This window comes from Podarcis cretensis (genome assembly GCF_951804945.1).
Source record: "Podarcis cretensis genome assembly, chromosome: 5".
NCBI classification, from domain to species: domain Eukaryota; kingdom Metazoa; phylum Chordata; class Lepidosauria; order Squamata; family Lacertidae; genus Podarcis; species Podarcis cretensis.
Window position 1 is genome coordinate 79049303 of NC_137174.1, and position 14566 is coordinate 79063868.

Below are 14566 nucleotides of genomic sequence, written 5' to 3' on the forward strand. Positions count from 1 at the left end.
AAAAACATTTATACTTTTCAGATATATACATTTCACTGATTTTACAATCATTTTGACATTTTAAAACTTGACTTCCTTCCCCCTCTTTCTGCAGTTTGGTTCCTTAAATTTATTTTTAATATCTTCTGCATATCCAAATTAACTTAACTTATTTATTTATCTTCTTTATATATATATACTTTTATGTAACTGCAGGTTATTACAATAATCCTGCCAATGTTTTTATCTATAAATATTCAATAAACCATTTGCATTCTTTTATTAAAAGTTTGTTATCTTGATTTCTTATTCTTCCGGTAAGTATCGCCATTTCGGCATATTCCATAAGTTTTTGTATCCATTCTTCCTTTGCTGGGATGACTTCTTCTTTCCATTTTTGAGCAAGTAGCATTATTGCCACTGTAGCCACATGCATGAATGAATTTCTATACAATTTAGAAGAAGAAGAAGAAGAAGAAGAAGAAGAAGAAGAAGAAGAAGAAGAGGAGTAGTTTGGATTTGATATCCCGCTTTATCGCTACCCGAAGGAGTCTCAAAGCGGCTAACATTCTCCTTTCCCTTCCTCCCCCACAACAAACACTCTGTGAGGTGAGTGAGGCTGAGAGACTTCAGAGAAGTGTGACTAGCCCAAGGTCACCCAGCAGCTGCATGTGGAGGAGCAGGGACGCAAACCCGGTTCCCCAGATTATGTGACTACTGCTCTTAACCACTACACCACACTGGCTCCCAGTCGTTCTATCCCTATAATTCCCAAGGAATTATTGAGGAAGCATATTGGCAATTGTTGGAAGGGTCCAAAGTGTGAACTCTATTTCTGCAAGCTGATTGGTGAGTCCACCTTCCCTGCTCCCCTCCAGCGCAACTAAGGTAGGATGAGAGATTCAGTTCATATTTAAAAGTGAACTCTGCCTTTTCTGAAACGACAGTTCTGTCCAGTGCCAGATTTACATATAAGCTAAACAAGCTATAGCTTAGGGCTCTACTCTCTTGCCCCCCCCCAAAAAAAACAACAACAACAACTGTATGTACATTTCCAAAATATAAGATAAAAAACAAATAAAATAAAACCTACACACAGCAACAGTGTTTTGTGTTGTGTAGACTCCTATGATGTAAGTAATGCCCCCCCCCAATCATTTTAAGTTAGAGCTTAATAATTATTTCACTATTTATATACGTTTTCTTAATTGTATTTCAGTTCAACAATTACTTTGGTAAAATACATATTTTGTTATGTGCAAATGGCTTTAGATACCTATTAGGTCCCTAAATTACCATATAGCATATATTCAACACAAAAAAACAGCAACAATTTGTTGTTGACAAAGGACAGCTGGACATATCAAGGCCCCCATTACCATCAGTAGCTTAAGGCCTCGTCAAACCTAAATCTGGCCCTGGTTCTGTCAAACTGCCCCCACAAGTGATTATTTCTGGAAGAGTTCTGAAAGTAACTGTAGGTTTCAGTGATCAGCTCTTCAGCCAGAAAGTGCACCACCAACTGCATTCTGTATGGTGTGATAGTAAAGTCACCACATGATGGATAAGAAGTGGCTGCTTGTGTGTCTGTGCCTCGGTTGTACTCAGATTCAGCTTCCACTTGTGTCTTCTTCATCTATTATGGAGTTAATATGCACTTAAAGATGAGGAGATCTGCCTTGAAGAAATGCCAGCAAGTTCATTTGATCTAAGGTTATTGATTTAATTACTCCACCCACCTTGCAGAATTTCTTGAGGAGCCAACAATATGAGTGAGAGAGTCATGTGGGTCAGCCTCTCCTGAGGTAGAGAGCACACCAGCTGTGAGTATGATACATAACTAATTACAAGCACAAATCACTGTGCCAAAATTAACAAGAGGGAGGATACATCATAGATCATCTTAGGATGTGCTCCACACCCCAGCTGCTTTGCAATTGCCCCACTCAATGATGTTGGCAGGACTGGCTTGAAGAGAAGAAGGGCGGGACCCATTTTTAGCACTCACCTTATTGTGGCCCAGGTGTTCTTGGAAAACAAAGACTTGAATCCCAGAAACTGCCTAACTGTTCTGCCTTCCCAAAGAGGCCTTCGGTGGTGGAGGCCCAAAATCCCAAACTGTGCTGTAGCAACAAATTCAAGTGCAGTTCAAAGCAGCAGAGAACTATACTGGTGTATCGATAATATATCCACGTATAAGTTGGAGATGGGCAATGAAGTCAACATACACAACCCACGGTTTCATGTAGGGGTAGGAAAAAAATCCGATTCCGTTTACATCTAAAGTAGCAAAACATCTTCTGCAAGCTCAGGAAGGCTTTTGGTCCTTGGCAGATGAAGATGACAGACTATATGGGACTGGCAGAGATGACTGGCAGAATCCGAGACCAGGACAAAGAGACAGTGGAAGAAGATTGGAAGAAGTTCAAAGACTATCTTAATAAACATTATAAAATCAATGAAGACTAAAAAGATATGGGTTTAAAAATTAGTGGTTTGCAGGGGCGTTGATTAAGGAAAATGAATAGAATTATCAAAAACTATGGGAAAAATGGGAATGGATTTGCTGATAAGATAAATGAGATTAGAATACAGAAGGGGGAGGTGTGAGGAAGTCGGTGAAATTAGGTTTTAGAAAATAAGGTTTGAATATATACTTGTTTTTGTTTTGTTCGTTGGTTTATGTATGTTTTTATTGTTGTTTGTGTTTTTGTTTATATGTGTTTATTTGAAACTTCAATAAATATCATTTAAAAAAAAAAAAGAGAGATCATTGGTCCAATCCAGCTTTTGATCCCTTCCTGAGGTTGCAATCCTAACCCTACTTTGTAAAAGGTAAAGGACCCCTGACAGTTAAGTCCAGTCGCAAATGACTCTGGAGTTGTGGCACTCATCTTGCTTTACTGGCCGAGGGAGTTGACGTTTGTCTGCAGACAGTTTTTCCGGGTCATGGGGCCAGCATGACTAAGCTGCTTCTGGTGAAACCAGAGCAGCGCATGGAAATGCCGTTTACCTTTCCGCCGGAGTGGTATCTATTTATCTACTTGCACTTTTGTGCTTTCGAACTGCTAGGTTGGCAGGAGCTGGGACCGAGCAATGGGAGCTCACCCCGTCGTGGGGATTTGAACCGCCGATCTGATTGGTGAGCCCTAGGCTCAGTGGTTTAGACCACAGCACCACCTGCGTCCCTACTTATTTGGGTGTAAATTCCATGGAAGTCAATATAACTTACCATGAGAAGACATGGTAAGTATTGCATTGTAAGTGACCGTGATTTTCCCAAGTTAAAAAAATGTGCTTTTTAAAAGTTAAAGCTGCAGATTTTTTTCCGCCAAGGGTGAACATTTCACGAACTAAAAAGTTCATGTGGATGGACATGAACTGAGCTAGTTCATTTAAGAATGAACTGAGGCAGCTCCTTATTGGGCTGGATGAACGTGAATTAGAACTACTTCCCTTGAACATATGCTAGAAGATCAAGACTTTGAGACGTATGAACAACATCAAGACACAGTAAGTCGATAAGGGAAGCCAGAAACTTGAATGAATGAGATGGCAGTGACAGGTGTGTGGAAGAAATGAGCAAAGACTTACATATAAGGCGTCACACAGAGGCACTTATCTTCATTGTGTAACACACACCCGCCCAAGCTTTCCTTCTATAACAACCAAAACATGAAGAAAAGATGGATGACAATATTCTGTGTGCCATCGGAAATGCTGGACAGCTCGTCCCAATTGCTGCAGCAGTTGCCAAGGTAACAGTTTCTTGGGAGAGCCGGGAAGTAAACACAGCTCCGATTCACCAGGGTGCACCTCATTCCAGAGTGAATGCACTCTCGGTTCATTTGCATGTGCTTTCACAGAAATAAATATGGTAAAATTAGTTGAGCTGGCTCAGGCCACTGGACACTCTGTCAAGCATCCAGCAATTAAAAAGGTTGTGCATGGTCTGTAAAAATTGATTGTAAAGACAAATGAGAAGAAAGAAAGAGAGAAAGAGAGAAAGAGAGAAAGAGAGAAAGAGAGAAAGAGAGAGAGAGAGAAAGAAAGAAAGAAAGAAAGAAAGAAAGAAAGAAAGAAAGAAAGAGGTCATCTCCTCTGGTCCAGTAGGAAGGGCTGTGATACAGGCAGCAGACTGAAACTGAGCAATCTGAGAATACACAGATGTAGGAAGCTGCCTTAAAAAAAGGTAAAGAACCCCTGACAGTTAAGTCCAGTCGCGAACAACTCTGGGGTTGCGGCACTCATCTTGCTTTATTGGCCGAGGGAGCTGACATTTGTCCATAGACAGTTTTTCCGGGTCATGTGGCCAGTATGACTAAGCTGCTTCTGGTGAAACCAGAGCAGCGCATGGAAACACCGTTTACCTTCCCACTGGAGCTGTACCTATTTATCTACTTGCACTTTGATGTGTTTTCAAACTGCTAGGTTGGCAGGAGCTGCCTTATAGCAGCCTAAAACACGCAAGCTGAGAGCATTCAGAATAAACCAATATCACCAATGCACGCAGGTAACTGATCTGCACTTTTCTGGCACATGACAATTTGAACATACAGTACGGGATGCAGTATATAAATAAAGCCACACTGGACCCTTGATCACGGCTTGATTCTGCAGGACTTCTTTATGCCGTGACATTTTCTTAAGATGCCATTGATGTTTTGTAACAGGGCACCTAGAGTTGCATCTTGTTTTTATCTATTTATGTTGCTTCGGCTAATGCCATCGGGATTCTGTAATGGCACAGTGACAGGTGGCCAATTCACAGATATACAGAGTGGCATGTTACAGAGAAGCAGAGGCCGTGGCACGTTCTTTATGCATTGCACAGTGGAAGCAAGGTAAAACCAGATGCCCCTGTAGTGTAGTAGAGCAGGAATGTTGGGGTGGGGTGGGGGGGTAAGCTTTGAGGTAAGCTTGGTGGGTGGGCTAGAATACAAGACAAGCAGTATTCATCCATTTACCCAGTGGAAAACTTTCCTGTGTCCAAAGACATTAAGATGTCTGTTCTTTGCAGTAAAAAATGTTGTGCAATATATTGCAGGAAATATATTGTTGTGTGCACCCCGATATCTGAGCAGTGATAGACTTCAGGGATTCTAGCCCCCTAGGTTCTGTTTCCTTAGAATGGGCATTACTGGAGATTGAATGTCTTAACCAGGGGTAGGCAACCTGAGGCCCATGGCCCACAAGTGGCCCACAGGGGTCATTTAACTGACCCATGAGCCACCCCCGAACCGAGCTGCCCACTCAGTGAGTCCCTGTGTGCTGCGCCAAACTAGCACAGTGCGGCCTGGGGACTCACTTCCAGAAATCGTGTCTGTGCAGACACTGGAAATTGCGGGTGTGCGCATGAGGGATCTCCACTGGAGTGAACTGGCCCAGGCGAGTTCACTTGCTGACCCCTGGTCTTAACTGTCTATACAACCTAAGCATAGGATGGAGGGGCTCACGGCATTAAGACTCCAACAGATCTTGCTTCCTCATTAGGTTTCAAGGAAGATCCCCCAAAGCCATAGCTGTTCTGGTCTCAGCACAGGAAGCAAGCTCCATGTCTGTGTCTTTTCAGCTCCCAGCTTCAGAAGGGCTATCTCTGGCACTATTGTTCTCCCACCTACTGAGGGCATGGTCTCCAGCCAGATGATGCGGGGTGGCAGGCTTAACCCCTCCTGAAAGAACATCACCAGTCAGTTCTCTCTATGGCAACAGCTCTGTACTTGAGCAGCTCTTTAGACATGTAAACGGATTCCTGGCAGACTTGGCCAGGCCCATTACCTTGACAAAGATGCAGGAAGAGTACTGCCTTACACTCAGTGATATCTAATTACCTCTGACCAGTTTGGTGGTCCCTTCTACTAAAGACTCTCATCTTACAGACTGGGTTGGGACTCTTAGCCATCATCCAAACCAACTTCCCAGTAAGATAACAATATGTTAGAAAATGGCACTCTCTCTTTGCCTTCGCTTAATATTAGAACTCAGAGCCACCCAATGAAGAAGGCTGTTGGGGTATTCAGAACAGGCCCAATAGCTGAGCTTTGTTCTGCCTCCACTGTTGGAGGCAGTTTGCTTTTGAATACCAGTTGGGTATTACATGTGGGGAGATTTCCCTTGTACAGTGGTACCTCGGGTTACAGGCGCTTCAGGTTACAGACGCTTCAGGTTACAGACTCCGCTAACCCAGAAACATTACCTCGGGTTAAGAACTTTACCTCAGGATGAGAACAGAAATCGTGCGGCAGCAGCGGGAGGCCCCATTAGCTAAAGTGGTACCTCAGGTTAAGAACAGTTTCAGGTTAAGAATAGACCTCCAGAATGAATTAAGTTCTTAACCCGAGGTACCACTGTATTCAGATCCTGGTTGCCTATTGTGAGAAAAGGACACAGGATCAACTGGAGTTTCGGTCTGATCCTACAGGCCTTTTCTTATGTTCTTGTGCTCTACAGTCTACAGACTACTTTTAAAAAAGCCTCATAATAAGTACAGTCATACCTCGGATTACAGACGCTTCAAGTTGCGCTATTTCAGGTTGCACACTGCGCTGAACCTGGAAGTGCCGGAACAGGTTACTTCCGGGTTTCAGCACTTGCGCATGCGCAGAAGACTAGATTGTGCTTTGTGCATGCATAGAAGCACTGAATTGTGACCCACATGTGCGCAGATGCGTCACTGCAGGTTGCGAACATGCTTCCCGCCCGGATCACGTTCGCAACCCGAGCGTCCACTGTAAAACACCAAGCTGTGCATTTTAGTGTTGTTCACATATGTATTCCCTCTTCGCTCTGCTGAGTTCAAGGTGTGCATGACTCTATTGAATCCTACCAATGCTGTGGGATAGGCTACCAGCGACTAGCCGACGGCTGCCCAGTGAACTTCCTGGCCAATCAGTGATGGGAACAGAGCTGCCTGTGCCTGGGGGTGTGACTATGGGAGCTGTCATCATGATGGAGCTCCTGCACTTCAGATTGTACCATGATATCATGGGTGCTCTCACTCAGCCAAATGCAAAAGCTCGTGAAAGAACCCCTGTGCTCCAATTACTCTGTCATCAGGGAATAGGAAGGAGGCAGAAGGCTTGAGTTACATTGCACAGAGAGTTCTCCAGATCAAATGTTAGAAATGGAATCCGAGTGCTTACACTCAGCATATAGGAACCCTGAAATAATGGCTCCCACTCGGAAGTTGGAGCACGGAAGACCTGCAAATGAATTTAACTTTGGAATCGTATAGCACCTGCAAAATATTTGTTAGGGAACTCGTTAGGACGAACACAGAGTAAATATTTGGAGATATTAGATATTGTGATTTGGCTATAAACAGTCAAGAATACAGGATCTTCGTGTTCATGCTTTAAATAGCGCTGGCAATGAAGGAACAACTTATTTTGGCATGTGGTGCGCATTGCATTTGGAAGAGAGAAAAAACTGCAGGAAGAGTACTGCCTTACACTCAGTGATATCTAATTTCCCCCAAGTGGCGAGAACACAAATGCACACATACACATGCACACTCAAAGCTCCGGCAGAGGGGAAGGGGGTGGTTGGGATTAGAAAAATGAAGTGGAAAAAATTCTGGGTAGCAGCACAGCCCTAGTTAGAATTAGAACCCCTTTATAATTCCGCCCCCTTTTAAAAAACAAAAATGAGGATTACGTGACTGAGTCAATCTTATGTATATGCATTTCAACCCATATACACACCAGGAAGCATGATTGAATGCTGTGCTCTAGCATAATACCTTTTGGAAAGAAAGAAAGAAAGAAAGAAAGAAAGAAAGAAAGAAAGAAAGAGAAAGAAAAGCACACAATGACCTTACACATAAACTACCCACCCATGATAAACTGCCTACACAGAGAGGCTGCTCCATATCCCTCGCTTTCTTCCAGGGGTTAATTAAATATTTGGAAACTGTCGTCTCTCAACAACTGCTCTCTTTTTCTCCCTGTTAATCTCATCCCTTGGCCAAATGTTTGGCATTTCTGTTTACATTCCTCAACGCTTTGTACTTTTGAATCCTCTCCAGTTTGTTTATTTGTCATTTTGCTGTGGTGCATGCAAGTTTTTCCTAGCCTCCGCATGGCGACACCCTCACCAAAATGTCACCCCCTATTTCACATCCCATAGTGAGCAATAAACTGCTGTGTGGAAGCATCTTGTGTGGAGATGCAAGGCAGGTGTTCATTCCTAAGGCTCATTCTTGCACTGACTCCTAAGATGAAAAGGAGCACTAAATCAAGCTATCCACAAAGTCTGAGAGGTGTGTGTGTTTTCTTGCAAGCTGGGAGCAGGGGTGAGGTCAAGGCGACCTAGGAAGCACTAAATCATCCCTTTGCCCACCATGCTGCAAGCGGAGATTAGAGGTGCCAGCAAATCCAAGAGGTAAAGAAGCTGGCAAGGAGCTCTGAAGATTGCCATTTGGCATACAACTTGATTGCCATAATGCACGCTAGGATTATTGCCATCACCAGGAATCCATAGCAATTTCTAAACAACGGCAGAAACACAGAGTCAGCATATTACAACATATCTGTGCTTTTGCCAAGAAACCAAAGCCGGCCATGCAGTGTGTTCTTGCGGTGGTTGTTTTCACTGAATGGAAGCAATTCCTTGCTAAGGTTGAGCTAAATGAGTGTGTGTGTGTGTGTACATGCATGCATGGGAACTAAAATGATGCTGTCATCAATCTAGGACAGAGCTCCGATTAGTAGAAGTATGCTTAACTCCGAGGAACTGGGCTTTATCATCATCATCATCATCATTTTATTTGTATGCCGCCTTTACATAGTTAAAACAATGCTCAAGGCAGCTTACAACATGGCAAGATTTACATAATTACCAACATAACAAGAGTCATAAACAGTAAAACATCAAAAAGTACACAGCCAAATGTAAACCCTTTCCACATACAGTGGTATCTTGGGTTACAGATGCCCAGAAATAGTACCTCGGGTTAAGAACTTTGCTTCACGATGAGAACAGAAATCGCACAGTGGCGGCAGTGCGAGGCCCCATTAGCTAAAGTGGTACCTCAGGTTAAGAACAGTTTCAGGTTAAGAACGGACCTCCGGAATGAATTAAGTTCTTAACCCGAGGCACCACTGTAAATCATAAAATCTAAAACTAAGAATACAGCATTAATATCAATCACAATTTAAAATGACATAGATAAAAAATAAAAGCTTTTTTTTAAAAAAATGGAGTTCTCTTTTGTATATATATAATATTTATTGAAATTTCAAAAAAGGTTACAAAGGCAAGAAAAAAAATAAAAACAATTAAAAGTAAATCCATCATTCCATAACTTATCTTTCATTTACTTGTTTCGCTGACCTCCCCACACCTCCCTTTTTTGTATTCCAGTTCAATTGGTTAACTCAGCAAATCCTTTCCCTCTTTATTTTTATCTTAATCCCTTATCTTAATATTAGCTAAACATTAGCTAAAGTGGTACCTCAGGTTAAGAACAGTTTCAGGTTAAGAACGGACCTCCGGAATGAATTAAGTTCTTAACCCGAGGCACCACTGTAAATCATAAAATCTAAAACTAAGAATACAGCATTAATATCAATCACAATTTAAAATGACATAGATAAAAAATAAAAGCATTTAAAAAAAAATGGAGTTCTCTTTCCCCAGCAGTGGCAGCAGCAGCAGTCCTTTATGGAGCCTGTCAGGCCCCGCCCCAAGCCAGGTGGAGAAAAACAGGGCAGGGCCCTTCAGGCTCCCAGCAGATAGCAGGTCTGGCTTGTCCATGAAGCAAGGTGAGACAACTGCCTCAGGCAGCAGGAACCATGGGGCAGCAGATTCATCTTCCAAGGAATGCATCACCTGCAGCAGCACATTCCTTGGAGGCTGGATCTGCTATCTCCTCAGTGGTGAATGAACACTGTGAACTGTGTAGTCATGCGTAGACCTTAATTTCAAATGGGGATTTGTAGGCACTGCAGCACTTGATAGAAGCAGAGCACTAGCAAAAGGTCTCAGGGTTCATTCTTGCAGGCTTTAGGTGGGGCTGACAAATGTTCCTGTCTGAAACTTTGGAGACCTGTCAATCTGTATATCCCCCTGCCCCCCCACAAAATATAATCCAGATTTACCTTCCTGGGGGAAATCTGGTAAATGAAAGAGCAAAGAAACCTATTGATAACAACCTATTTGCAACATCTAAATGGTGTTTGGAATGACGCAATGTAAACAATACTGAGCTGGATGCAACAATAGTCTGACTTGTTATAAGGCAGCTTTCTACATTACAGTGGCAGGAAAGCGGCTGAGAACGGAACAACCTCCTTGACAATCCATTGTGAGCCAAGGGCAACTTACTCAGCTCATGTTTTAAAACCTGGACAAATACAGTAACTGGATGGTTTGATAATGCCTTAGAGGGATATTTTTCTACAGCGTGTTCTCCATAACCATAGAATAGAATCATAGAGTTGGAAGAGACCACAAGGGCCATCGAGTCCAACCCCCTGCCAAGCAGGAAACACCATCAGAGCACTCCTGACATATGGTTGTCAAGCCTCTGCTTAAAGACCTCCAAAGAAGGAGACTCCACCACACTCCTTGGCAGCAAATTCCACTGTCAAACAGCTCTTACTGTCAGGAAGTTCTTCCTAATGTTTAGGTGGAATCTTCTTTCTTGTAGTTTGGATCCATTGCTCCGTGTCCGCTTCTCTGGAGCAGCAGAAAACAACCTTTCTCCCTCCTCTATGTGACATCCTTTTATATATTTGAACATGGCTATCATATCACCCCTTAACCTCCTCTTCTCCAGGCTAAACATGCCCAGCTCCCTTAGCCGTTCCTAATAAGGCATCGTTTCCAGGCCTTTGACCATTTTGGTTGCCCTCCTCTGGACACGTTCCAGTTTGTCAGTGTCCTTCTTGAACTGTGGTGCCCAGAACTAGACACAGTACTCCAGGTGAGGTCTGACCAGAGCAGAATACAGTGGCACTATTACTTCCCTTGATCTAGATGCTATACTCCTATTGATGCAGCCCAGAATTGCATTGGCTTTTTTAGCTGCCGCGTCACACTGAGAGCATGTGTTGCGGTGGGGGCCTACAGCCAACCCACTGTTGTTTGGTTAAAGGCCACGAGCTGTGATTGGGCAAAAGTGTGTTGCTGGGGAGTTTGTTATGTTGCAAATTGGTGGGAGGGGTCAGAGGGCTTAAATACAGGGCACGCAGCTTGGGGCTTTCTCTTGGGCTGCGTGCACCACATCACCTGCCCACCCTCCCTGAAAAAGGGGGGGGTGTGTTCATTGCTTTCTGACCTTGCTATGCCTGTCATGGGGTCATCTGCTTTTGAGGCAGGGGCCTGGTAGGAATTTTGTCCATTTGGCTGATTGGCTGTTGCCATTTGGTTTTTTGCCTACTGCGTAGCAAATCGTCACAACTTGTAAGGTTGGCGGTTAGGCATTGGTTCAAATTGGTTGGTGGAGGGGTAAGTGCCTACCCCTCCAATGGTGGTGGTGCACAGGGAATTCCGTTTAAGGAATCCAGGGGCTTGCCATTCTTTTCGTCCTTGTCCCTGGCATCGGACTTGGGCCGTGCAAGCCCCTGGGGGCATGAGGGTGAGAAATGAGGGACTGATGCCCAGCTTCTTTTCTCCCCAATATTGTTTTCCCTGACTTCTGCTGGAATCCGGAAGTCAGTTCTGTCCCTGGGGCAAGGACATATAGTCGTAACCAATGCCTAAGCAACCACTCATGTGTGTGTATTTAAATAAAGTTGTGGTCAAATTCATGCCAAAAACCTTAAACAAAAATTGATGTGTGTGGTGTGAGTTATTGGGGTGGCTTGGGGACCTCGACGCGCAAATGATTTATTCACAAACACCCTCCTCTTCCTTCTTTCTCACTTGACCCCACTGATTGCATCTTCTACTCTGTTTTAAGGGATCACCACTCTTGGAAAACAGACTAAGCTTGTCCAGTTCTTGTTTTAAAAATTTTATGTTAGTTTATCTTCCCGTTGGCTTTTGATTGCTTTTAATGTGTTTCCCCTTGCCCTTATTAAGCTTTTGGGATTTTTGTTTTGCAAAATTTTGCAGATATGCTTTCTTCTTTTCTCTCCCTGGACCTTTATGATTAATAGCACTACACTGTTCTAGCTTTTTGTTTTCATAAATGAAATTAATAACAATAACAACAACAACAATAGGAACTCTGTAGAAGCTACTCAGGCAGCTGAGATTTGATGTAAATAGAAAGAATGCTCAAGGAACTGAGCTCAGCATAGATGGTTCCTCTGTCCACCATTTTAACTTTCCAACCCTGTGAGGTAGTTTTGGCTGAGAGAGGCTTACTCAAGGTCACCTGGCATTGAGCTGGGTTTTACCTAAGGCCCTCTTGTTCAAATACAGCACTCTAACCACATTGGCTCTTGGTTTGCTATATGATTTCTGCTTGCTATGACTGGTTGTCGCTTTCAAATGGTCGAAATTCTATTTTGAGAGGCAATGAAACTTGCCAAAGTTAATCAATCCGGCACCTCATTTTCCTAAGTCTGTCTAAGGAAAATAATATGCAGACATTGAAATGTAATTGTGCCTCCTTCTAACTTGATTTCCCCAACTACTAATTATCACCCATTCACCCTTAATTGCTCTTTTAACTGACAAATGATACGCAACAAATTTGTTTATTTCTTATTAAATTTCAGACAACAGCTAAGAGCTACAGAATAACTTCCCAGTCCAAGACCAACAACATTCATATACTCCAGATCATTGCAAATATTAAACATTTATTCCTTGCCAAAAAACTTTCATCTCCTGCCATTCACACTGTTCCAGTTTACATCTTTTGTTTACTTTGTAGTAAGCAGGCTTCACTGCTCATTATCAACATTTTAATAAAAGATAAATATTGTTAGAACATGTCACTAAGTTATTTCCTGTTTGATATAGTGTAAAAGATTTTTTTAAAATCTTAGGCTAATGTCCTTTTCACACTCACATGAAAATGAGTGGGGCTTAATTTTGAGTAAACACATGAAGGGCAAGACTTTAAAGTCTCGATCTTCTGTGCAATTAGGAATGCTGATTACGGATGCTTCCAGGCAGGAGCTGCCATTTGCAAACAGGTCATGGGCAACACACTTTTTAGAAAACTTTTGTTTTACCCTGGACAGGGCAAACCAAAATTAAATGGGGGAAATGGGTTGGCATGCTGTTTTGTGGATGGTGCAAAAATATGTATGCATGAGGAGCAGCCATCCCACAATAAGCACTAAATGTAGAGGCTTAATCCTGGCTTAACGTTTAAAATTATATTCTTATTAAAGATTTTTTTAGTTTACAAAAATACATGCATTGTCTCTTTTTTTCAAGCTGTGCTTTCTACAGATCAGTTTCATTTGTTGTGAGAAATTAGTGTTGCATACAGTGTTAGGTTAGGAAGAAAAGAGGAGGAGGGGGAAATGGTGAGCGGGGTGGGGTCACGTAGCAATGCTTCTGTTCTTCTATTCAGTGTATGTGTGGGGTTTTGTGTCAGCATCACTTGTGTGGGTTCTCTTTAAATTCGCTTGCTGTATTTCCTTGGTAGTGAGAGAGGTTGGGGGTGGCCTAGGGTGTGGTTGATTGTCTTTAGTTGGCTGTAGTAAGATTTGTGTGTGTGTGTGTGTGTGTGTGTGTGTGTGTAAGTGGGGCACCCTGGCTTAATAATAATAATAATAATAATAATAATAATAATAATAATAATTTATTATTTATACCTCGCCCATCTGGCTGGGTTTCCCCAGCCACTCTGGGCAGCTTCCAACAGAATATTAAAATACATACATTAAAAGCTTCCCTAAACTTCCGAGTTTTGCCGCTGGCGCATGCGCAGAAGCACTAAATCGTGCTTCGCTCATGCACAGAAGTGCCAAATCGCGCCAACGGCGCAGATGCGACACTTCAGTATGTGGATGCTGTGGATTGCATATGTGCCTCCATCACGGATTACGTCCGCAACCCAAGGTTCCACTGGGCTGCAAACGGATGTGGAAATGTGGAAGACTGAGAAACTGAGAGTAACTGAAACTGCCTAACTAAAACTGGTGTATTTGTTTCCTTTCCTGTAAGGCTTCCATTTTTCTTGCTCAAGGGCATTTCCTCCACCACAGTCTCTTACCCTATTAGGATTGCTCTGGCAACAATGCAAGACTCCATATATTAAACTGTAATATATTCAAAACACACTTTCTGTGCCTGTGCTCATGGTCTATAAAATAAAGCAGTTTACATTCAAGCACTGATAATGTTCCATCTCTACCCATCCATGTCTTAGTATTGGCAGTTACCTTAAACTTTATGATTATATCCAAGTTTTTCTGCACTATTCCCCAAATGATTTTTTCTTCTTTTTAAATGCTTCTTCCACTTTTGTTGTTGTTGCTGCAATAATTATATTAGCACCTGCTAGCCGGTTATCCACCAATAACCTCTGTTGGCTTTTTACACAATTTCTTAAATCATTAAGCAAGACTTCCTGGGGTATAAATGTGAGAATATTGAGCGTATTGCCGACAGCTTCTTTGGAAATCTTTACCGTATCGCTCCAGTGTATTTGCATATAATTTTACTTTGCCACCAG

At 42.7% G+C, this 14566-nt stretch overlaps 1 long non-coding RNA gene across 1 annotated transcript in view; it reads left to right on the forward strand.

Moving 5' to 3' along the window:
- Positions 1 to 445: 445 nt before the first annotated feature.
- LOC307217287 overlaps positions 446 to 14566 on the forward strand; it is a 114506-nt gene continuing 100385 nt past the window's right edge. The window contains exon 1 of the long non-coding RNA XR_013839528.1: positions 446 to 588. This is a non-coding gene — a long non-coding RNA (uncharacterized lncRNA). The remainder of the gene's footprint in view (positions 589 to 14566) is intronic.